Consider the following 24,510-nt stretch of genomic DNA (forward strand, 5'->3'; position numbering starts at 1 on the left):
TCCTCCATCAGCCATATGACTAGCGTTGGCTGGATGTTTTCATTTTGTTGTACTATTTTCAGTACAGATATTACTACCCGTAAATATCCAAGCATGGCATCACATTCTATATTTGCGCGCACGCACACACCACTGGTATTATCTGCCTACACGTTTTACATAACCTGAAGCATAAACGTGATAATGTCGCAGGCGAAGCGATGATTTCAATACACACCGGGGGTAGGTTTCCTAATAAATTGGCCACTCAGTGCATATAAAGGATAAGCGTAATGTGCAATTAATTAAAAAAAATTAAGGATTAATAGCTTCATTAAGCTAAATTATCAAGCACTTACTAGCAAGACATTACGCAACAAATAAATCATCAAAAAACATAAGTTTATACATTACATAATTATTAAAAATATATTTATTTTATAACGATTCTACAATGAATGGTTGCAGATTTACAGAACTACTGCTACTGTAAAATGTTAAAAGAAATAAAAAAAAAAAACCATTAACATCATATTGAACTAACTGTTGGATATGTTTTTGTATATCTTGAACAGCACAAGTTGAAGTAATGAAGGAAAAAAGTTATAGTTGGTCGTATTTCAACAGCTCTTGAGAGAAGTGAATACAATTATAACAGAGCAATCTACAAAATATGTATTACTTTATTATCACATTAACAAACTCATACGAGTAAATGAGAAATTTATTATTATTATTATTATTATATTTTATTACTTTCTCTTCTTTGATATCTCCGCGTGTCTTTCGGTGGGGATCATAAATTTCGTCGTCAATATTCTTTGCTCGTACACTGGCTATTACTTGTACTGGATCGATAAAGGAATTTTTATGAAATTTCACATTATATGGAGTTATATGTAGTGTAATGTGTTTTAATAAAAGATGTAAGGCAGCTATATCGATCCTTCTTGTGCATAGCCTCTTTCATCGCCCTCCCGCCCTCTCTGGGTAAGAGTGTACGCATATTATATGCCAGGCAGTCAAAGTGACCTAATCTTGGCCTGAAATATAGTCCGGGCAGTTTTTCCAGCGTCTACTACCCACTGTGGTGCTGCCTGTTCTTCTTCGTCACCTTTATTACTGGTCACATTTCATGTGTGACGTCTAACCGAAAATCAATGTGAACTATTGTGTCTAAGTGTAAATTATAGTTTGCCCATCATTCAAACTGTCTGGGAGTTCTACAATAGGAAGGGATCCTGTTTGCCTCCCATCACTGATTAATACATCTTACTTTGCACACTGTAGTGCTTTTGCTCAGCACAAGGTTGCATTTCTTATTTGGTTCATATGCAGTATTTCACATTCGGAGAAAATATGCACAAGTCAAGAATTTCATAGCTGTACGGAATTGTTGCACCTATCTTTGCATGCAAACTGAAAAAAAAAAGGATCATCGTTGCCATTATCATTAAGAAAGCTCTTCAACATCAGCTTCCGGTCGATTTCGCATAAATGTTTGAGTGCAGAAGCTAACACACGAAAACATTACTGGCAATTTAGCTTTGACGTGTGCTACAATACAAAACCAGTCTTTTCCAGTCAAAACTCTATTACAGGCAGTTAAAATATCTAAAACATCGAACCCGTTGTATGTTAAAATTATAAACTGTATATTTGATAATCATTAATATTCATTACGCATGAATATATATTCATCATTATTTTTCAGAATACGAAGAGGCGTCACTTATACCAACCACTTAAATTCCTTCAGCTCTTTAACTGCATTCTTCTTTCATTTCATTTTTTTCTCAACTCTCACCTCTTCCTACTTTTTTGTTATCTTTTCTTCTTTTGTTTTCGCTTTTTTAAACTAGTCCGATCGCTTGTCTTAATAATTAATAACAACGCTACATCTTCCTTCACACGTTAAGGTCACCTCTTCCCTAAACCGATTAACGGACTGTGATGGCCGAGAGAAGATAGCACTGAGAAATTTAAAACCTCACAAATGTTAGCGGTGAGCCTATTATTTGTTTCTGTTATTTCCGGAATTAAGTTTATTAGCGGAGAGTGTTTTTTGAAACGAAACAAGAGTGAATTCAAAAGTGTATAAATTATTGCAGACTGCGAGCTGTAAATATATTATATATTACTTTCATCGAAGTTTTTATAGGAAAAAAAAAAGATTTTTTCCTATAAATCGCTTTTTATCTAAGTGTTAACATTTAGTTTTCAACATTTTGCTTACAATTGCCATTCTTCCAAATTACAGCCGGTGATGGATCAACTGGATCGCATCTCTGATTTTTATCCTACAGGCTGTGGATTCGAATCCCACCATGGAATGGATGTCGATGAATGCTTTTAGGTGGTAGAGGATTTGCATCTGGAGGCTTGGAAAAATATTGTTTGGTTTCTAGAGATTTCTCGGATTATCTAATCCTCAGCCGACCTACGATTAAATATTTTAGCTTTGCGGGTAGGAATGTGGCAAAAAACTTTTAGTTTATCGCAATACTTTGTGTAAATTTGTAAGAAAAAAATATTTCGGGAACTTTGTGATAAAAATCATGCTCCAATATTAATTATATTTTTAAACAATGTAAATTAAAAACATCATTAGTCTTACAAGGTGCAACGGAGACCTTCCAGATGTGAAAACTTGCTTTTGGAGAGGAAATAATGACGAAAAACTTGGTTTCATTCAAAAAACTTCTTTAACACATCCATTTTATTTTATTTTATTTCATTTGCCGGTTGCTTGAAACATCTAGCTTCGCAGATTTCACTGCTTGTCTGAAGTCCAGTCATCAAGTCGAGGAGAATTACCGGCTTTAAGGGTTAAGTATATTATTGACTTAAGCATCAAACTAGCGTCAACAGAGATGAGTACTTGTTGTCAAAGCCTCGTTCATCTTATGCATCCTTCTTACATTTCCACCACACTCGTGACTTTCTGATTTCAAGTGTATTGCAAGCAAGGTTTCGATATGCAATATGAGGTCTTGGGAGCAGAGTCTATTTGGCCCGTTTAGTAAAAAATCTCAAGTTGGCAGAATTCAACAGGTACCTTACTACATTGTCTTCTGTTGGATTAAAGTATCGCATATCAAAAGCAATTTGTGCGGAAAGTGGGAATACTATATATTAAGATCTAATATATAGTATCACTAATACTACATATTAAGACTTCGATTTCATAAAAATAAGGCAGTGTTTTGATTGCTTTAGTGAGATAGTAAACATTTATCTTCTATATATTCTTCTAAATAAGTTTGTACCTGTGAAAGCCTAAAAGCAAAGCTAAAAATATCATTATCCATGCAATAGAATATTTATTGTGAGCGGAAACGTAAAGTACTTTTATGTCTTTACAGAAATGGCTTATACAGGTGATGGATAACGTATAAGCACACCTAGTGCCTTAGTCACTTCGACATTAACCCCACAATAGAACTATGCGCAACATTGCAGATTTTTATGAGGCTTCTCTGCAGCACCTGCGCATCCCTCAACATCTTCGATGTCCATGCATCTTAAGTCAGGAAGCATAATCTTTGATCTGAACAAAAGACACTTCCTAGCAAGCATAAGCTTTGATAAAGACACTTTCATCCCCTTTCATCTTCTCAAAACTAAGAGAGGATGGGGAGATGTAATGAACGATGTGTTTGAGCTAAAACACACACACATCAACATCATTAGTTACATAATTTTTTAAAGATCCCTGTTAAAGTTTAAAGTTCTGGTAATGACTTACTTCGCGTAAAATTCTGTGTACTTGTTTCATGATTGTAGATTCGTGTTCGGTGCTATGAACAACAAAAATAATAACAATCAAATCATAAGCAATTTTAAACAAATAAAAGTCAATTTTCCGCTACCTTGAATATTTTGGATCTAATTAATGACCTCCAAGGTGAACTGATTCGTCATTCATCACATTTCGGAAAAGATGAGTTCCAGAAGAACCGAGTTCCGCTGAAGAAGAAAAATTTCCCCATTTCAAAATCTTCGTAGATTCATTGAAGAATTCACACCTGCAAACAAAATAAACTGCAAGTTGAAGAAAAAACTTAGCGGACAGTTCAATATCATACAGCATATTGCATACATAGACATTTAAAAAGTTTATTTCTTCCATATCGAAGCTTAAAACTTTTCTATTCAAGTGTATATTTATCTTTATACAAACTACAACTGAACAGTTCAAATTAATGTAAACTCAACAGCTATTTTCAGCATTTCCTCGCTATCCTGGTTTCAATTATGATATATTTAAAAGTAAATAAGACGTAATGCAAATATTTTTCAGAAGAAGAAATTCCTCTCTCCTATTATATGTCACTCTAATTTAACACAATCTGCAGTTCGACTGGATTCTACGAATTATCTTGTATCGAAATCTATGTGTTTCTAGGAAGGATACATGTAATTTTAACTTTCCTTCGCATTGCAATTTATGGAACCTTTAGCATGTGGGATTAAATGTATTAAATATTTAATAATCGAAGTTTAGTTTTCTGGTTTCCAAAACTACTGATGTTATTTAATTTTCTGTATATTCTCAATAAATTCTTGTGTGTATATATACAGTATATATATATATATATATATATGCTTTTGAACTTTATTAACTTTATTAAAGCATTTGATTCTGTTGACAGGGAACGACTATGGGAAGCGCTCAAACTTTATGGCATTCCACCTAAACTTATCAGGGTGATCAAGGTACCTACCAGGGATATCAAGCCACAGTACTAGTTAACGGAGACTAAACAGTTTTCCTATCACCGCAGGAGTCCTACAGAGAGAGAGAGAGAGAGAGAGAGAGAGAGAGAGAGAGAGAAATACTCTGGCCCCCATATCTCTTCATCATAGTGATTGACTATATTTATAAAATAATGCAAGTTAAATCCGGAATCCTTATATACAGATGCACCTTGAAGACCTGAGCTTTGCAGATGATATAGCCATCACTGACTCCAACATTACAGATGCCCAAAACGACTTCAACAGCCTTAGGAGAACCGCAGAAATATTTGGACTAAAAATAAACTCCCAAAAAACAAAGATATTAAAACATCAGATAGATGGGCACATCTATATAAATCAAAATGATTACCTTGAAGAAGTAGAAGACTTTGTATACCTTGGATCACACATCTCAGATTCCTTAACAGATATTAAAACAAGAAAACAGAAAGCACTGCAGTTCCACAGAAGTCTTAATAAAGTATGGAAGTCGAGCCTCATCTCAAAGGAGACGAAGATTCGTCTTTGCAAGTGAACCAGCCAGTCTATCTTTCTGTACGGCTCCTGGAACATCTCAACAAAAGCAAACTCCTGGGAAGACCACATTCTATTATATGTGGTCAACTCTATTATATTAGATGAAACACCCAGTAAGATCCTCTAGTTAGCACTGTTCAAAGAAACCAAATAAAATGGCTCGGTCACCAACTTAGACATCCACCCTCTGTACCCTTTGATGCTCTGGTCCTCTACGCCCCTACAGATGGAAAAAGAAAAACAGGTAGACCCCGAACTTCATATTGGAAATACATAAGCAATATTCTCCCAACTCTCTGCATCAAAGATCCGTCAATTAGCATATGACAGAGAAGCCTGGTTTTCCTTCACGTCATAACAACCTCCAAGTCCTATCTTAGTGTACACAGACTACTTATTTGTTTTGATTGGTTTCCCTGTTTATAATTGTAAAATTATAAATAAATGATGATGATATTCTCAACAATGGCATTATTGCTCCGATGCATCTCATATGAATTATATTAGATTTAAGTCTTTTTTGTTATTATATTTTATGTAGTTACCATCCAAAAGGTTATTACAAAACCTATAGTACATTTGTACCGTGGGCGGGCAAGGAGATTTTTTTTTCCATTTTTGTCCATTTTATATATATATATATATATATTTATTTGATTTTTACATGGTCCGAAAACCATGCTCTAGAGACCAAACATGGGACTTTTTCGGTCACTTTAGGCCTGCAATAAGCGGGGAGGAGGTCTCACACCGGGCGATGAAATTCATCTTCCACCTGAAGACAATCACAAACATCCATGCCTAGTGTGGGATTCGAACCTGCGCCCAGCTGGCTGGAGTGTGGGTACACTAACCACTCGGTCAACCCGGCCACCAAAGTGACGCTGTTATTAGTATTTCTCGGGATCTCTTCGTATTGTTGTAATAACCTCTCTCTTTCTCTCTCTCTCTCTCTCTCTCTCTCTCTCTCTAAGATCTTTAAGTGAAATCTGAAAAAAATAAAGATTAAAATAACCCCCAATTATAAAAGATTTCAAATAAGACTCTATACTAAAATGACGTACATAAAAACCAGATCGGTGGATTTAAGGATGTACAAATAAAATTGTCTTCTTAGAAACAAAATTCTTTGGTTTGTAATTTTAAAACACTTTTCATGTCTACAGAAGAAAAGAGCAACGTAACTGCTGTATTTTTTATCCTTCGAATTAGTTTTTGCCGCCATAGACTAGAAATTATGGACTAATAGCATTATTGTGCTAGTCTGTTCTGTACTTATAGCTTTGTGGGAAAAGAAAATGCGATCTGCATTCGACAAGTGAAGTTTATATATATGTAATAATTGTGAATTTTATTATTCGGTTTCATTAAAATAGACTGTATGACAACGAAGTTTTTTGACTGACAACAATTAAGTAGTTCTAATTGGGACGTAATGCGTGTTATAAATGCTATAATTATAAGAAGTTGCCCATAGTAATGGGCAACTATTGTGTTTATGAATAGAAAATCAGCGTATATACAATAAAAAAAAAAGTAACAAGAAATTAATAACAGCATTGAAAATTTTTATCGTGGCATAAGTGTGAAAAATTATTTCATACGTTCGACTCAAAGTTACTGAACCAGAACAACAGATTACTTTACGATGCCATATTAACTATAAAGCACCGATATTAAAAGGTAGCCCTGAATTCTGTTTTATTAATATCAACCTTCCCCAAATTTTCCTCACTGTGGAGAAATTCTTAACTTCAGTTTGACTCTAGCAATTCAAAGTTCAGGAATTTTTGAGATCCACTGCTTGACTCCACATTTTAAATTACCTTGTAGGCTTTATGCAGGTACTTTCATAAACCTTCTAGAAGAGGTTACCAATCATAAACTAGCAAGTAACGGAGATGTGTGAGAGGTGAGTCGAGGTAAATTCTGAATTCTTAAGGTACTGTGCTGCCAACAAAAACTGCTAGATTTAAAGTGCAGCAGTTCACTTAACGATTTCGCCAGAATAACCACGTCTCGTGTCAATCTATCTGGCAAATAAATATTTTACAAAGTGCTTTCTAACCAACCACGAACGGCTTCACAGTTGTACGACGGAGTGATAATTTCATGCCTTCTGAGCGCTCATCCAGATACGGATGCACAAAAACGCCATCAAAGACTGCCACAAACTGGGAGCCAACCTGTTATAGTGACATCAGTAACTGTTTAACCTTCGCCCCATCACGAGGCCGACCTTTATTTATAAGCAAAACTTTGACTACAACATGACATAGATCTATCAGGCTACGGAAAAGAAGCTGGGTTAAAGGTCATAAGCAGGGGTTGGTTTTCGTTTTTTTTCCCGTTTCTTGATTTATAACTCTTCTGACCGTACGCAGGTCAAGTCGCATGCTTAGCCACGCGCCCGTAAGGTATACCGCCGTGAGCGGCGATGACGGCGGCTGGACTGTGGTCGCCAAGAACAGGCCGAGAACCCGCCCCGACTGCTTCGGCAGCATTTTGTGGCTAAGCCTGGAGGTATATGGGCTCAGGAAGAAACAACCGCGGCGGCGAGACGGAGTCAACGTAGCGTGAAAGGAATGTCTGGTACAGCGGGTTTCGGTAGTTGCAAAAACGAGTGAACTGGAAAAGCAGTTCTGTTTGGAATAAAGATTTGTCCTCCGGGCTATGCAAAGTGGAGCCAGCATTCAGAACTGGTACCTACCAGCCGCATATAGAATTAAGAAATAAATACTACGCAATTATTTTAGCTACGCAGAACAGCATTTATTATAGAACAATAGACAATAGTTGTCAATAATGGAACTATTATCAGATAACAATTGGCGCATGGTACCCGAATTTTAAACACGTGCCAAGCGATTGTCACTGCAAGCTTTAAGCTGGCTCTCATTGTTAGTCACAGTGCTCTACTCTCACCATGTAACAATGGTTTGTATAAAATAAAGCAACTAGCAACAACGCAAAGCCACTTACCGCATCATCTCTCACATGGAACGTAGCGTGATATTTGTAGCTATATTACACAACGTGGCCATACAAAGTATCTCTGCCTCAAATATTTAATAGTTTCTCGAATTAAACTTTATTATGAAGATACAGAAAAAGAACATATATAAATAACTATATAACTATATAGTGGGATATATAAATAAATATCCCACTATTTATGGGAACGTCAGATTCCACAAATAGGGAATATTATTTCTATTTACTAAGTGAGTACAAAGAAATATTTGTGAAAATTTGTCGACAGGAGTATCGTTGTCGACAAATCCCCCCCCCCCTTTCCTCTCTCTATTAAGGACTTGGAACAACTAAAGGATCATCATCCAAGAAAGAGAACAAAGAAGACAAGACATTGCGCTGGGTTGTGTAAGTTAAATTCAGGGCATAAAAAAGAAAGTACATTATGTCAGTTGTTCCAGGAGGAAAACCTAACGTGCTTGTCCAAGATTGGCTAGCTCAGTGTTAATAATAAAAATAAGTGAGAGCGTAATTTGATAAGTTATTAATAAAGATAATGATTTATTTAAGATTGATTGATCACACAGTTGGCGACACTGTAGTACAGTTTTGCTGTTACGCTTGCTGTTTTTCAGGTCCCTGCTAACAGTATCTACTTATTTCCATACGATAGCATAACACGGGGTACAGAAATGAGCTATATATGCCGCATATTGATATCTCGTAACAACAAGCAGAAGTAACACAGGAGCAGTGCAATGAAATCTTTACCAGGATAACAAACGGCTTTCGTATTGTAATTGCCAAAAGATGAATGTGTTTTGGAACATTATTCAAAAACAGTTTTGGAGTTACAGCTTCTGAGAAAATACTTTTTCTTTTATAATGATAAGAAGCATCATCAGATAATCGCACGGCGCATGAGAACGCAAAAAAACAGAATATATATAACAAATGATAAGAGGAAAATGTCTTTTTTTTCTTTTATGAGTCATATTCATAAATAAAAGGTTGAAAATTTATAGTGCATTAATACCGTGGATGGGATAAAGATCAAACAAGTCAGAATCTTTCTCAAAAAACCAAACATAGTTTTGTATGCCACGTCAGGCTTCAACCACGTAATGTGGTAGCCCCCAATTAAATTTTTCTGTGATACTTTCCGACATATTTAACATATTATTTTTACAAAAAATAAAATGCATATATTGTCAGTGCTATCTTTGGGAGGGGGGGGGGAATTCACACTCCTTCGTCAAAAACCTCATTTTGAAGAGGACAGTTCTCCCGGGTAGAAACCTACCCGGGAGGAAAAAAAAGGCTCCGAAAAAAAAGCATTAAACACAATGAAAGAAACAGCTTCTTTTACTTTCAGTTTGGTCTGTATAGAATGCCTCCCAGATGATCCCTCTCTTAGTCCACTCACGGAATAACACCGCAATATGATAGTACATACTATAATTTCCTCCGAAATCTGGTAGTAACGGTAAAATATCAGAAATAATTAAAAAAAATAAAAATAAAATAATAAATAAGACCTGCGTTGCAAATAGGGAATCACTAAAAATCCAGGATCGCGATCCCCAAAATGTCTTAAAACAGCCAAGGTTTCTGTTTGATCATCAGTGTACTATTTCAGTATGTAACAATAAGGAAATCGATACAAGAAGAGAAGTGGACATAACAGAATCTTTATAAGCTGCAAAATAAACCCACTTTCTTTAAAATAACATCTAATAAACAATCACCATCAATATTAGAAGCCACAAAGAAACAACGAATATCGCTCTCCCTTTGATTTATATAACAAAATGGTCTAACCGTATATAAATCCAGAGTAGTATATGTTAATAACCGCAATTGCGCGTACAAATGATTGTTTCAGTATTTCATGAAAGATTGTACTACAAATGGACCATAAGGTACAGAGACGAGTGGTACAGTGACTACACTGTAATTACTCTTTAATAATCAGAATTATTTCTTCTGCTGACGCCAGTGATTTTTTCAGTATGAAATTATTTGATGGCCGTGAAAAGCTAATCAACGGAAGGCATTTATATTTCTCTGACAAAATTGGTTTCTTATACAGCAATGTTGTAACGTATCACTTTTTTTTTTTTCACTTGCGGATCTGCTCCATCCGTCAGATACCGCCTGTTGCTACGACATCCTAATGATCTATTAATCATATTTCTTTAAACACAGACTTTCGGTAAAATGGTCGAAATGACTCCCACGGGGTGATATTAAATTTTAGCTCTTGCAGTGAAAATGAAAGAGGAAAATTAATACGTCCTGTCTGGCTTAAGCTAATGTATGTGAAGATTAATCATAATCGCCTCGGCTATAATCAACTATTCGTTGAAACAACTTTAGTTAAAGGGGCTTCAAAGCGAATGGTGGTCACAAATTTATATACAAAATTTTCTCTATGAGAATATATGTTCAATTTTAAGAAATCAGAAATTATGAATACAATTTATATTCAGAATGACATCGACATCACCTTTCCGGTACGATTCCAAGCATCTGTAACTTAACAATTTTTCGAATGCAAGAATTAAATTTGGCTCTGTGAATGAATCACAATACTCAGCATTTCAACGGAAGACATTTACATTTTCTGTAAAACTTTTTGACAGGAAACAACATAGGTTCGAATCTCATCATGACAGAACCTTTATAAGGGATTTTCACCTGAAGACAAGTTAGCCGGTTTCATAGTATACCAGAGAATTTCCTCAAGAACTTCGTGCAGATGCTAATTAATAGTTTCTGTTCTAATTACCTACTGATTGACTAGCTTAGCGCTCCAACCAACAAGCTGCAGGTTCGAATCCGACTGTGTCATAGATTTATATTTTTCAGATGGTAGATGAATTTCATTATGCTTTGCGAGACCATCAGTCTGCTTATTAGAGGAGTGAAGTGTTCTGTAAAGGAGTTACATGTGTGACCTTTCGAAAAGGGAAGAGAACCGAATTATCGAATAGGCCGTGGACCTAGTAATGATGTACTATAGGCATACAGCCTTTCGTAGGCGGGATTCATATATATATATATATCGGTGCGGTGTTCTCCTGATTGTGATTGTTCTCTTCATTCCCAACAGGCTTTCATTGAATCCGGGAGCGTTTAACTCCCTCCAGAATTTTCATGGTATTTTGTGTGGAGGGGGGGGGAGGTGGCGCGCATTTTTTTAAACTTTTTTTTAGTAATTACGCCAAAGCAAATTTAACATCCTCGCAGAATTCTCGAACAAACTTAAATTCACGTATCACGCTTATAGTTCTGGTTTAACAAACTTTCTTATATATGTTTTCTTGAAGAGTATTTCCATACACGTGTTATAAAAATCCTTGTTTCTACACAGGAGAGGAATTGGAAAATAATTTCTTTGCCCTTGATGTAATCTTGACAAGGGAAATTTTTCACGCTGATTCCTTTTTATAGTTGGTCTACTTCAGTGGGTAGGGCGACCGATGCTTCAGACAAGCAACCATTCTCCCAGCTAAATTAAAAATAAATAAAATAAGATGCTGATTTACAAAACAAATTAAATTGGCCCGATCACTCGAAATTTAATTTTAAAAAGTACCGAATATTATTTGCTTAGACGCCAGAAAGCTTAGAGCCGAACCTGCCTGCCTGCCTGAATTTCATACTTTTACTATAAATGTACAATCTTTCAGATATCGAAGCAAAAATTTCTTATTATGCATCATCAGAAAAGCTATTTGTTCCCAATGAAAGGAGACATAAGTCAGGTGTCAGCAGTGATGAACACAATGATGTGCCAGTATTTCATCATTGAGACAAACAACGAGGTGTTGTGATGAATAATTCTGTGCTCTTCTGAAAGGCATCAGTAGACAATGAAACTATCATGCAGATATTTTGTTCACATTTAAAATGTTATGCAATGTATCACATAAGACCTCGGGTACTTCAAGTCCATTTAAATCTTAGCGATTGTAAGAAGTGTTTTTAAATTTTTCAAAATGTTTTAAAATGTTTTTAACCTGCAATTCTCAAGTGTTAACTTTTATAAAAAAATTATTATTATTTCCATAATCTGAAAATCACAGCCATCCAATTCGCGGGTAACCACGAACATCCAACGACTATTCTGAAATTGTTTAGAGAAAAGTTTTACAATATCATGTGATGGACATTCTTCGCCACACACAATCACCGCTTCATCACGAATTCTTCCCTATAAGAGAAAAAGAGACTGATCACAAGGACTATGCTCCACTTCTCTGTGTTGAATAAAACACCCTCAAGGCACCCACGTGTACGTACAGTATGTATATATGCATTGTATTACTTCAGCATTTATGCAGATATTTCTTAAATATCGCTCTCTAAATAAATATAATTCACTACACACTTTTGTGTAAAAAATAAATCACAGTATGAATATGTAGGCGCCATTTTTTCCAGATATCTAACATTGAAAACTATTTATTTAGGAAATAACTACATTCTTAATTACCTTTTTCGAATTCGCATGTTTCTCGATCTATTACATTTTCCAATTATATTTTTAGCTTATACATATAATAAAACACATGCTAAATAAATTCACAAGTAAAATGTATTTTCTTTAGCAGTTTTTAAGGAATGAGATTAACACAGGAAAGCACTACAGACGAAATAGAGGTTACTAATGGATAATCGAAATTATTTACTGATAAAAAATCAAGTTCTTAAGCTCCTCATGAGTGCATCAATAGTGTAACTCGAATTCCAAGGCTAAAGGATAAAAAAAAGTACAAAATATTAGACAGCTGGAAGCATCTATCAAATAAACTTCGTAGTATTCCCTAAACCGCCCTTGCGGCATTTAGTTTGTTCTCATTAGCAAATTTTTGGCTTTTATTTTATTTTTTAAATGGGGGGGATGAACTGGAATTATGTCCAGTGAATACATAGTGTGTTGGCACTAGTGGGAGAGCAGTGTTTGGTCAAAATTTGCATCTCAAGTTAGGCTAATGCCGAAGCAACGAGAAGTTTGAGAAGACGCTGACTTCCAAAGCTAATTGTTAATGTTTGGCCATTAGCCAACATTTACTCCGCTACGCGCGTTGGAAATGAATCTTCCTTTTCAACATATAAAGGGTGAACAGCGCTCTCCGTATCTGTGCAAAATATTTCTCCATCTTTAAAACGGAAAAACAATTCGCACAGTTTTTACACTGCTGTCCGATCATCAAATCCTGTTTACATCAACTCATATTTTAGAAGTTTTTGTTGTTACCTAGTTTTACGTGACACACACTTGTTAATGAGTTCAAACCACAAAAATACAAATATAGTAATCGGAATTTCTCACGCCTACCATGAATGTTTTGGATTTAGCTGAAGCAACTAACACTATGAGGCCAGTGTATTATGTCGCGTATATTCTTCTGGCCAATTTGCCTGTTTTGAGGATGAAACATGCATTTCCAGACGGCGCTTACCAAGATAGACAAAAACTGCCAGCCGTAACCTGTCGTGCTACTGCACGTGTCTTGTTATCGATGTAGTTTACTAGAAGTAAAATCAATTTACTAGCTTCTTTTCCCTTTATCCATCCCTTTAATATCATTGCTAACTACATGAAAACAACGTATCACTTCTAGCGGAAATAATTAGGAAAATAAAGATATATAAAATTAACGTGTTGCATGGCAGAAACTAAAACGAAAAAAAAATATAATAAAATAAATAAACGAATAAAATAAAACGGGTATAGAACCAATCAGAAACAACCGATTTTAGTATTATGAACATTTTTATACATGTCCATGTACTGACAAAGTTTATTCTAATACACATTACAATGAGATGCCAGTTTTAGAACAGGCCATAAACAGTCAATGCTAAAACCTTTTCTACTAAAAATGCGCAGTGTTCCATTTGCAGCCTCTGTGAATGAAACGTAGGACTAAAATGAAAATGACAAATTCAAAATCTGAATATGATGCATAAGATTTTTTAGTTGTGCTCAAACAGGGAAGTCAATAAAATTTTTATTGACAATTAGAAAAATTGTAATAAAACGACAAAGTTTTAGAGTGAAAATGGTCCTACTGAACGTCTTAGTGTAAGCAATGCACAATTTTTCCTTTCATATCTCCTTCTTATTTCTATATTCCGTCGTTTCTTTACCAGCATAGCTTTCAACGAATACCGACTGTCTATTCAAATAAGTTCATGCGAAAGAAAACAAAGCGCTTTTGAGAATACTGCAAGCAAATTAAGCATCGATTGTTAAAATCAGAATTGTTAATGAGAGGAGGATCCTACTCCCATTTTCCATATCCATTCTCAAGTACTGCTGGCAGCACTGTCGATGAGAATATGTAATGAGCAGTGTATAATTTCTAAGGAAAAAAAGAGAAAAAATGTATGAGACTGAAAAAAACTGGGCGCTCACATGGAACTCCTATCCAGGAGAACAATAGGTTTGCGAGATGCGTTTATATTGTTTAGAAATATTTTTGGACTTGATTCATTGTTGTTATGTTATTATGGATTCTTGTGTCGAGGAGAGATTTTCAAGATGTACACAATATAAGACTCTCTTCAGATGATAAAAATAACAACAACAATGTTAATGAGAAGCATCCCTTTCCTATGCCCTTAAAATGAGTCTTCTTCGTTGAATCTCAAATGCGCCTATGGAAGTACGTATTTACAGAATGCCTGTCTATTATCAAGTAGCCGAACTTGTCCAACAGGAGTCTCACAGACACACAGATAAACAAGTGCCGTTACCACTGCTGGTATCTCTCCACCAGTCGAGTACCCTGTCTGTGCGGTATGGCAGACGGCCAGAGGCTGAGGCAGCTGTGCAACGGAGTCGGAGAAGCGGAAGCTATTTGCACCTCGTTATTTCTATTATAGCCCGCACCATAAATTGGTGCAGTCTCCGCCTCTTCTCCGTCTGTCCGCTGTCCGTCCGATTAGAAGATAACAGTAGGGAAGGAAGAGATGGGATGAACTGTGCAACGGAACGAAAGAGGGGTGGTGGGAATAAGGGAAGTCGGCGAAGGAGAAATGTCTGTTGGTATAATACGAGTGCGAGAGAGAGAGACCTCAACCAATAAAGCTAGCTGAGATCATGTGTAGTGTCGCGAAATCGGCAAAAACAGGAAAGATGGATTACATCTTTACTGCGATCATTATTCTTACTATACACGCTGGCACACTAAGCTCATTAAATAATGAGTTCATTCGCTGATCAGCAAATATCTTGTACGCTATTTGACTACTTAAAAGTCTTAATGCTTGAGATGTTGTGATAAAATAAACCGTGTCTTTGACTTTAGCATTTTTCTGAAATGACAATCCTAAATTACGATGGCCAGATATTATTGATTATTTTACATATATAGATTGATAAAGCAATGCCAATAAAGGTTTTTTCCATGGGAACAAATATCGAACAAAATTAAGTGGACGGTCGAGAACCAAAGTAAAATATAATAATTACGAATAACTTAAAAAATAACGCTAAATATGATTAATATAAGAAAAACGTAAATACGCTTCTTATCTGTTTCGAAGTATACAGGTTTTCGTATAGTTAACTTACAATTTTTCCATGTAAAACAGTATAAAATTATATGGGCATTTCTAACCACTCGGGTGGCTGAATGTCGATAAAAGACAGAATATTGTTGCAAGAGCTTGCAAAGTATCTGCCTATTTATGAATTTTGCATATGATTACTCCATATAATGCATATTTTAAGCTGATATATAGACATATAAGGCACACATCACTGAAATTCAGATGGAACCAGATGCGACTTCGGGTAGATGCTTGCATGGAATTCGGAATACTTGGAAAATGTCGAGGCATTAAGACCACAAGGACGGTATGCTTGTCTGATAATCGCGTACATACATGCTTATACCGGCTTGCGTAATGATTCATAAAGCGCTCCTAACAAAACATTCCTTCACTATAATAAATGTTGAAAAACAGTAACCCTACTCTGCAGTGCGAAGTAGCAGAAAAATGAATTACAAATATCCAAATAGGTCAAGTAACCAAACCTAGTAGGGAGGGCAGATGTTTAAGTATCTCTCTTCCAGCTTTTCTTTATTAAATATGGGTGAATTGCGACGGTAAGGCAACTACGAAGTGTTTGCACCTTATGCCTTTGTGCACCTGCACTGGAATAGTCCGCACTAGAACGTATATTATGCGAGTACCAAACGCTTAATCTTAGGTTATTGGTAGTAACTCAGTTTATATTCGGAAGCCAGATGTGACGCGGATGTACATCGGTGGTCAAAACTTCATTTTGACCAATAGAATTGCCTGAAAAAAAAAAGTGTTTTTAATCTCATCTAGCACAAACTTTTATCATATTTTATTTCCATTCGTGCTACGATCAAAAGCTCAAAATATATTATTATTCATGAAAATTCCAAACACAGGATATTTTTCTATTTGGGACAAACTACAGGAATTCTCTGAACAGGCATTTAGAATATTCGTTAAATTTAATATGGAATTTTTCAGGCTATTGTAATGTATTGGTATTTAATTCATTGCAGTGGCAAATATGTCTTTTGGTACAGTCATGTGGCATTCATACTCGTATATAGGTTTTTCCTACGCGTTCTCTATGCAAAAATTCAGTAGCAACGTATAATTTGAAAATGAATAATATAATAATTTTAAAATTTTATGTTTCAGTAATTTTAAAGAATTATATTATATAATCAACGTAACTTAATAAACTATGTTGATTATTATTATTTATAAATTAAACCGTTTGGTGTGCGTAAATCGTGTTAGTAGTTATCGCTGTAGAGTTCCTTATCATAATATAAAATTATGAAATGGACTGCATGACATTACCTCCTAAAACTAGTTTATAGGTACAGATGGATATAGTATTAATCATATTTACAAATGAGAAAAATAAACATTGAAAAATTACCCCTATGGACATAGTAAGCGTAAATCCGATTCTAGTCTCGAGTGTCTTTTCCTTGTAATTTTGAGGAAAACGGAAGTGGGAACTCCATGCTATTCAGAAATGTTAAAAAGTATACAAATAAAACCCCCAAAAAGTGAGAAAACTGAAACAAAGATACAAAGTGATACAAAGGCTTAAAAAAGAATTCCTGTTTTACGCTAAATTCTATTTCTCAATAGAATTTAGCGTAAGAAGCCAAACAATTTTTTCAAGCATATATGCTAATTAGAAAGAGAAAAAAATGTATAAAGAAATTATAAGTTACTGCTCTAATATATATTTCCCATCTCTGTATCGTTTTGTTCGAATGTTACTAGCTGCTGAGAGACAACTGTCACCTGGCAGCTTCTGTAGCTTACTAAGTTACCACTTATTCTATGGCGTCGTTAAAGTCCAAATCTCATTTGTGGCTCGACTTTAAAAACGCAGCCAAAGACAATACGGACTTTTCTGTTATCGATGAGAAAGAAACAAATATAACTCCAGAAAGCGCACAACTAGCATAGTCGAGTGAGTTGTTTCAGAAACTGAAGGAAGATTTAGTCGAAGACAGTCAGCCAAAGATGATAGTACGTGTACACTTAAGAGTGTGACGTGTAGAATCAGCGTCTTCTAAAGATAGACGGCTGTTATGAATAGGGGTAGGGAAAGATAAAGTAACGTTGCTTTGCTGTACGAAAAGAAGCTCCCATATTTCAAAAGCAGGCCAAGATGCAAGTCTAATAGGAAGCTTTTGTTTCGCTGTACAAGGGTAAAGGGGGTGGTTTTATCATAACGGTCTACTGTCGTTCTCCATAAAAGAGACTGACACTGGACGCCCATAAATCAGATTTGAACCATGGTCGAAAAAAAGGAATTATGTCTTCTTGTATACCTTAGCAGCTTTCTTGGACATTTAAAATACAACTTTTTCTTGAAGGATATCTATAAACAGCTTTCTATAATCAAGGAAGATGCAGATGAAGGCAAATATCAGGTTGGGAAGAAGGGAATATATTGTAAATACATCATCAAACCCGAAATCTCAAGTCGGTATTGAGTACTTTTATCCCACCATCTAAAATAAAAGGATTTTTGTTTGAATATCACCATAGTAGTTCCTCCTTTCAATACATTTCCAATTCACTTGAAGGAGAAGCTCTTGGCTACTGCATGCCAAATATATTTTGTAAAAGCTGGATCGAAAAATGTCAATTTAACAAACGTGCACTACACTTTTGCTTCTTCAGGGGAAACGGGGAGATTGATGACTATAACAACTGAAAACAAATTCAAACTTCGTTCACTATAGTTTATCTTTCCTTCCGTCGTTATAATGTGATGACCAGTTCAAAGTAGATTGCTGTCCAGTAGATACAAACACATTGGGGTAATGCTCTATTACTGTCTATAATAACTAACAGTGAATTTCACTCGATTTAGGTTGACTGACTATGCTCAGTTGCTTGATACATATAAGATACCATTCATAGTATGAAATGATTATATACGGATGATAATCACAAGACAGCATCCAAGGCTGAATGTTCGTATTAACCAAACGATGAAAATATACAGGCTTTCGACTTTTTCTTCTCTTTTTGAGTATTCCTTATTTTCAAGATATGCAATAAAAACAATATATATATATAAAACTGAATTTATCCCTGGAAGGCGTTGCAGTTAGCTTCATTTCGATCAATGTATGTAATAATACAAATAGTCAGGGCTCGACAAATTAGAACACCCTCAAAAAATGTACTCGTTCAAGACTCTCCGTTGTAATGATATGTCAATGAGTCAATAAAATAATTAGTGATGCTTCATCTGTGTTTTCTTAAAACAATTTTATTTAGAAATCTATATTTTATTAAATAAATAATATTCTATTGTCTCCATTCTGCAGCTATTCGCTAGGCGATAAAATCTACTCGCCACGAAAGTGGGCGAGCGTATTTGTTGAGTCCTGTAGACAGTGAACTGTAAAATTGTATCGAGATGATTCCAAATATTAACTGAAATATTTTTGTTAACTACATTTTTTAAGCGACAAGAGTGCCAACCGATTCTTAGTTCACAACGAGTCAAAGTAACAACCACAGAAATCGGTCTAGCGTTGTTAAGTACCTTAAATGAATCTTAGTGAATCGACTTCATCGAATATCTGACTTTTAGGTAAAGCAAAATATTCGATTCACACATGAAATTAGCCAACCTGAACGTTGATTAAATTATCGATGTTACGTTCAAATCAAAAACTTTACACTAATATGGATTGCTTGCCAATTAACATAATGAAGAAGCCTGTTAGGCTCAGCGAACTTGGACGCTTGTGACATCTTACCTGTCACCCACCACAACGAGGTAGACTTTTCCAGCCGTCACACACACACACACACACCAGACGATTACGGCAGCAGAGGTGCTCATAACACGCAATTCACTCTGTTGGTGGACTTGCCAACAGCGTCACTTCTCCCCGAGTTCGCACAGAGCCGTTGCATCGCCTTCAACAGTACGGCAAAGATAAGACGGCTTCGCCGATACTGAGCCACATAAAATACGATCAAGCTTTGGTTTGTGGCCTTAAAATATAAATTACTAAGAATTTTTACAGTGCTTTCGTAGCTCATTCTGTTTCGACAAAACTCTTTAGATGGAAAGGCCTGGTTTCGAATCCCGTCTAAGACGGGAATGACCTTTATCAGTGCTTTTCAACTGAAGGTAAGCTAGCCGGTCTCATACAAAAGTGAAGAAGATTTTACTCCTCGAAACTCGGGTTTGCTTCCCACAAACTGGCGAGGAAAACGCAAGCAATTTGCACACAAGAATATATATAAATTTAGGTATAATACTAAACCACGTTATCCTAAAATTAGTTACGAGAGTCAAGCTGGGGTCGGTCGTTAGTCTGTAGATATCAAGAATTATTATTATTAAGTTTCGTTCAAAATCAAAGACGAGCTTGAAAATTGTACTTGATATCAAAATAATTTGAACAAATTGCATATATTTTTTTTATCAGAATCAATACAAGAGATAAGCTTCTTTGTGCAGAATTCTTAATGAATAGATTTAATATTATAAGCAACTTAAGTTATTATTATTATTATATTCCTTTATGCATACTGGCAAAAACTTCAATGATTCAATTAAATCCGAAAAAGTCAGACAGGTAAAAAATAGTACATTAATACTATCTCTTTTAAAAAAAAAGATCCAAGATTAAATATTAAGGTTTGTTTTACAGAGGGCTATTTACATAATTTGTGTGTGTGTGTGTGTGTGTGTGTGTGTGTGTGTTTAAAACAAAAATAAAGCAAAGGACAGAAATATAAACGTATGGAATTAATACATATATAATTAATTAGCATAATCCCGGTAAGTGTAACTAAGAAATCATATTTTAAGAAAGAGACGGACAGAGGAGAGAGAGAGAGGAGAATGCATTAGTTTGGAATTACTAAATTTGACGTAGTGTACAGGTTGTATATTACAATTTGTAACTGCTGTGTAATGTTAGCAATGAACTGTTTTACTGGCCATTGTATTTCTGTGCCATGTTATACTGCACGAAAGAAATGAGCTAGTTACAGTTACTGCTTGCAGGTATCCATAGTATTTGATTTCGTTTTTCTGGATCATCGCCCTTTTGCATTTAGATATTTTATTTTCCAGTTTTAATTAATATTCAACTGGCTCTTTAAGACAAAAGCTCGTCTGTGATTTATAATTAACATGACCTTTTCGATGTCTTCACCGGTATTATTACAATTTCTAGAACATAGTTAATGGGCTGACTGGTTTTTAACAACAAAGGAAATAAGAGGTGCGGAAAACCATGTTGGAGTCCGCAGCTTGCGTTCTTGACTTCAACAGCGTCAAGGAAACAAACGTTCGAGAAGCTTTGTGCGGAAGATTTCACAAATAACATCTGGGAAGTGTTTGACAATTACTGTAGAAAGGTCCTCATAATACAGCCTCGAAATATTTGATAAAGAACGATTGCTCCTACTTCCCTATGTATAACGTGTGTTGTACATAGGGAAGTAGGGAAATACAATGTCACCATAGTTAGTAATGGTACCAAACATTTGTCGTTAATATACAAGTACTTTTTTTTTTTTTTATCGCATAATAGTTAATATTTGCTAGGTCGTGATAATGTTGAGTACTAATAAGAATTTTTTTTTTTTTTTTTTTTTTTTTTTTGTTATCTTCAGCCTTAACGTATGTAATAAAAGTATGGCTTCAGAGGTTTTATTAAAACTCACTGCTCCGAAATCGTTATTACAATGCATATCTACATTTCAGTTTTGGTAGCAACGAACAATTCAAACTGAAATGAGACATAAAGAGACTTGGTTTCTTTGGGATTAATTTAAAATAATGAAACAAGTATGTTCTTTTTCTTTCATGATTTTAAAAATAGGAGACAAGCTTAGTGAATTTAAATGTGCATTTTCAACACAAAGGCAAACTCTGGGCAGAAAATTACACTGACGAATTAAGAATTTTATTGAGCTTAAAATATAATCAAATAATCCCAATGAAGGGTGCGAGGTCTCGCGATATATTTTTTGAAACAACCGCTTTATTAATGCTATGTCATAAATATTTCAATTGTTTTGTTCCGTGAAATGTTATTAGAACTAATGGAAGTTTTTTATATTATTATTAAAATCAAAGGGTGCTCTTTTCACTTACTTGAAACGTGTGATATCATTTAACCTTAATTGGGGATACTATACGTACAAAAGAACTTTTGATTACTAGAAGGTTACTATTAGATGGTTAAAATATGTGTTGATTTTGTAATTACAGCCATTTATATATTATCACATTCCAAACTGAACGATTGTTTTGCAAATTATTTTTATTTGCTTCCTTAAAATCACACCACAAGATAGTTTCCTATGGGTCAAGGCGCAAATAGAATCTTGCAGTTAATTTATCAGTCCGCTATACAAATTTGCATCATGACATTTTACGTAGATTCTTCATTTGACTATGTGATATAGGCTGAAGATTAAACTCCAACATTTTTATCCTCTAAGATAGTTTACTTTCGTTCTATCTAGTCTTTCATGTGGTTTTTAGGGGTTAGTTCACAAAAGGCATAAATCCATATTAGATTTGTTCTGTTCGTTCATACATATTTCTTCGCTATGACCGAATGGACTTTATTTGGCCCATTTGGGGTCATTATTGCAATTTGTCAAGTCATCTTAATTTAGATTTAAATCTTGCGTTATTTAACTATTGAAGATACTCTTGCAAAACGCACCTTTCTCCATCGCTTCTAATAATGTTAACATATGTTAGCTGGAATCACGAGAGTGTGGTGTAGAAGCAGCATTTATTTCCTTTATCATTTTTTGATTTAACGCATGACAAAATGAAAAAAGCGTTGCGACTATTTTGTACAATAATACCTTTGCAGGTCGTTTTAAAACTCATGTTCTATTAAAAATAAAACCAGTCATTTCTTTAGTAAAGTTTGAAATTTTGTATATAAACAGAAATATTTTTGACTTTATAATAATTTCATGTCAGTAAACTCCGCAAAAAGAGTGTCACATAACTTATTTAGAACTCCTTTTGTGAAGTTCGCTTACATGAACGCAATGTAAATTTTAAGAAAATATTATACTGAATTGACCTGAGCTAAGATTTTGCAGGTAAAATCTCAGGCTTGGTATGTAAAAAGAAAAAAAAAATCTAACTCCACCCTCTTCTAAGCTATGATTTATTCAGAGATAACTATAGAGGACATGATAGGAGTCAACAAAATAGTTGCAAGTATTTCAACAGAACGTTTGAGCAGAATGCAGTTTACACCCAACTATAGTTCCTTGTGCTGCTGGAACACCGACTGTCTTCAAGAAAACGTGCTTCGCCAGTACTCCGCCTCATCAAGTCTTCCGTGCGGTTTGTTCATGAAAAGATGGCAAACTAATATCTTACAGTGTGAATAGTGAAATAGTGTTTCCACCTTCTTTTGCCAGGGCGAAATAGAGATGTCTGAATGAGTTTCCGTGTCCAATTTCGCAACAGTAACTTGTTCGTTAAGTTTTGTTTTCTTCTTTACAATAGGAAAGGCGGGCACAGCGAGGAATAATAAAATTCCATTCTTTCATAATGTGGAATGATTCTTAATTCACTTATTAAAGGAACTGGCTAATCGATATCCCCAGCTGGTTTAAATCATTCTTTAAAATTGTTACCAGAATTAGAGAATAAGTAAGAAACGCACAAATTCTTAAACAGATGTGGCGTGGTGTTGATTGAAACAAAAGTGAAAGCAAAAGGAGACAGAGTAATCAAATTGACACTACTCTGACAGTGTCGGATTTATTTTATTTTATTTATTTATTTTTATTTTTTTCAAAAAGAAATACTGATTTGAAAATCTAAGTTGTAGAAAATGAATTCAAAGTTCACGACACGTTTTGAATGTGTTAGTCAAAAAAGAGAGACTGTCCAGACTCCAGGAAGTGTGGATTAAGACAAGAAGAAGAAATTAAAAGTGTTACTTTATTTACTAAAGGATTCTTTTATAAAAGCAAAATACGATATTAACGCGGTAATTTTTTTCCTGTATTGTATCAGGTTTCCAAAAACCTTTTTTTCCATCATGAACATTTCATCCAATATTGCGAATGTAACAGGAACAGGTTTAAGTGGACATGTGATGGATATGATAAAATGTCCATTTTGAGAAATATTCTCAAATTACAATAGAATATATTACTTATATATAAGAATATATAACTTAGAATATATATAATAATTCCCCGTGCCATAGAGGGGAACCACCTTGCGCATTGTGGCGTTCCTTTGCTGGAAAGACCTAGGTTTCAAATCCCTTCTAGGATGAGAAGAACCTTTAAAAGAGTTTTTTCAACTGAAGATTAGTCAGCTAGCGTTATACAGAGACGGAGGATTTTTTCATTGTGTAAAGGAAGGCAAACCGGCGCAATTAACAGACATAACGCCTGGCCTCATAGCCTTAGCTGCGTCAACGGTAATTCCAACTAGACAACACCATATCGAACAACTTGCTGTACAATTATATGTTTTTTTTTTTTATGTGAAGCTCTCTAGGAAAAAGTTATAACTCTATAACACATTATGTACTGTGGGTGAGTAATTCCAAAACTCTGCTCAAGAGAACGTTTTCAAAGTACCTCCAATAAGCAATGTGGTTCATGGTACAGTGTGATTTCCGTCATACTGAATGATGAAAATGATCTCTTCTAAAGATTTGAAGATATTTTAGGTGGAGAAGGCACTTATAAAAAATC

At 35.0% G+C, this 24,510-nt stretch overlaps 1 long non-coding RNA gene across 4 annotated transcripts in view; it reads right to left on the reverse strand.

Moving 5' to 3' along the window:
• The window catches only part of LOC150103025 (uncharacterized), a 142,016-nt gene that overhangs the window by 1,828 nt on the left and 115,678 nt on the right, over positions 1-24,510 (reverse strand). For all 4 annotated transcript variants that reach the window (XR_016548845.1, XR_016548844.1, XR_016548843.1 and 1 more), the window contains one exon: positions 3,852-4,007. This is a non-coding gene — a long non-coding RNA (uncharacterized LOC150103025). The remainder of the gene's footprint in view (positions 1-3,851; positions 4,008-24,510) is intronic.

The sequence above is a fragment of the Typopeltis vanoorti genome, chromosome 9 (genome assembly GCF_054136105.1).
Source record: "Typopeltis vanoorti isolate ZY-2024b chromosome 9, IOZ_Tvanoo_1.0, whole genome shotgun sequence".
Taxonomy (NCBI): domain Eukaryota; kingdom Metazoa; phylum Arthropoda; class Arachnida; order Uropygi; family Thelyphonidae; genus Typopeltis; species Typopeltis vanoorti.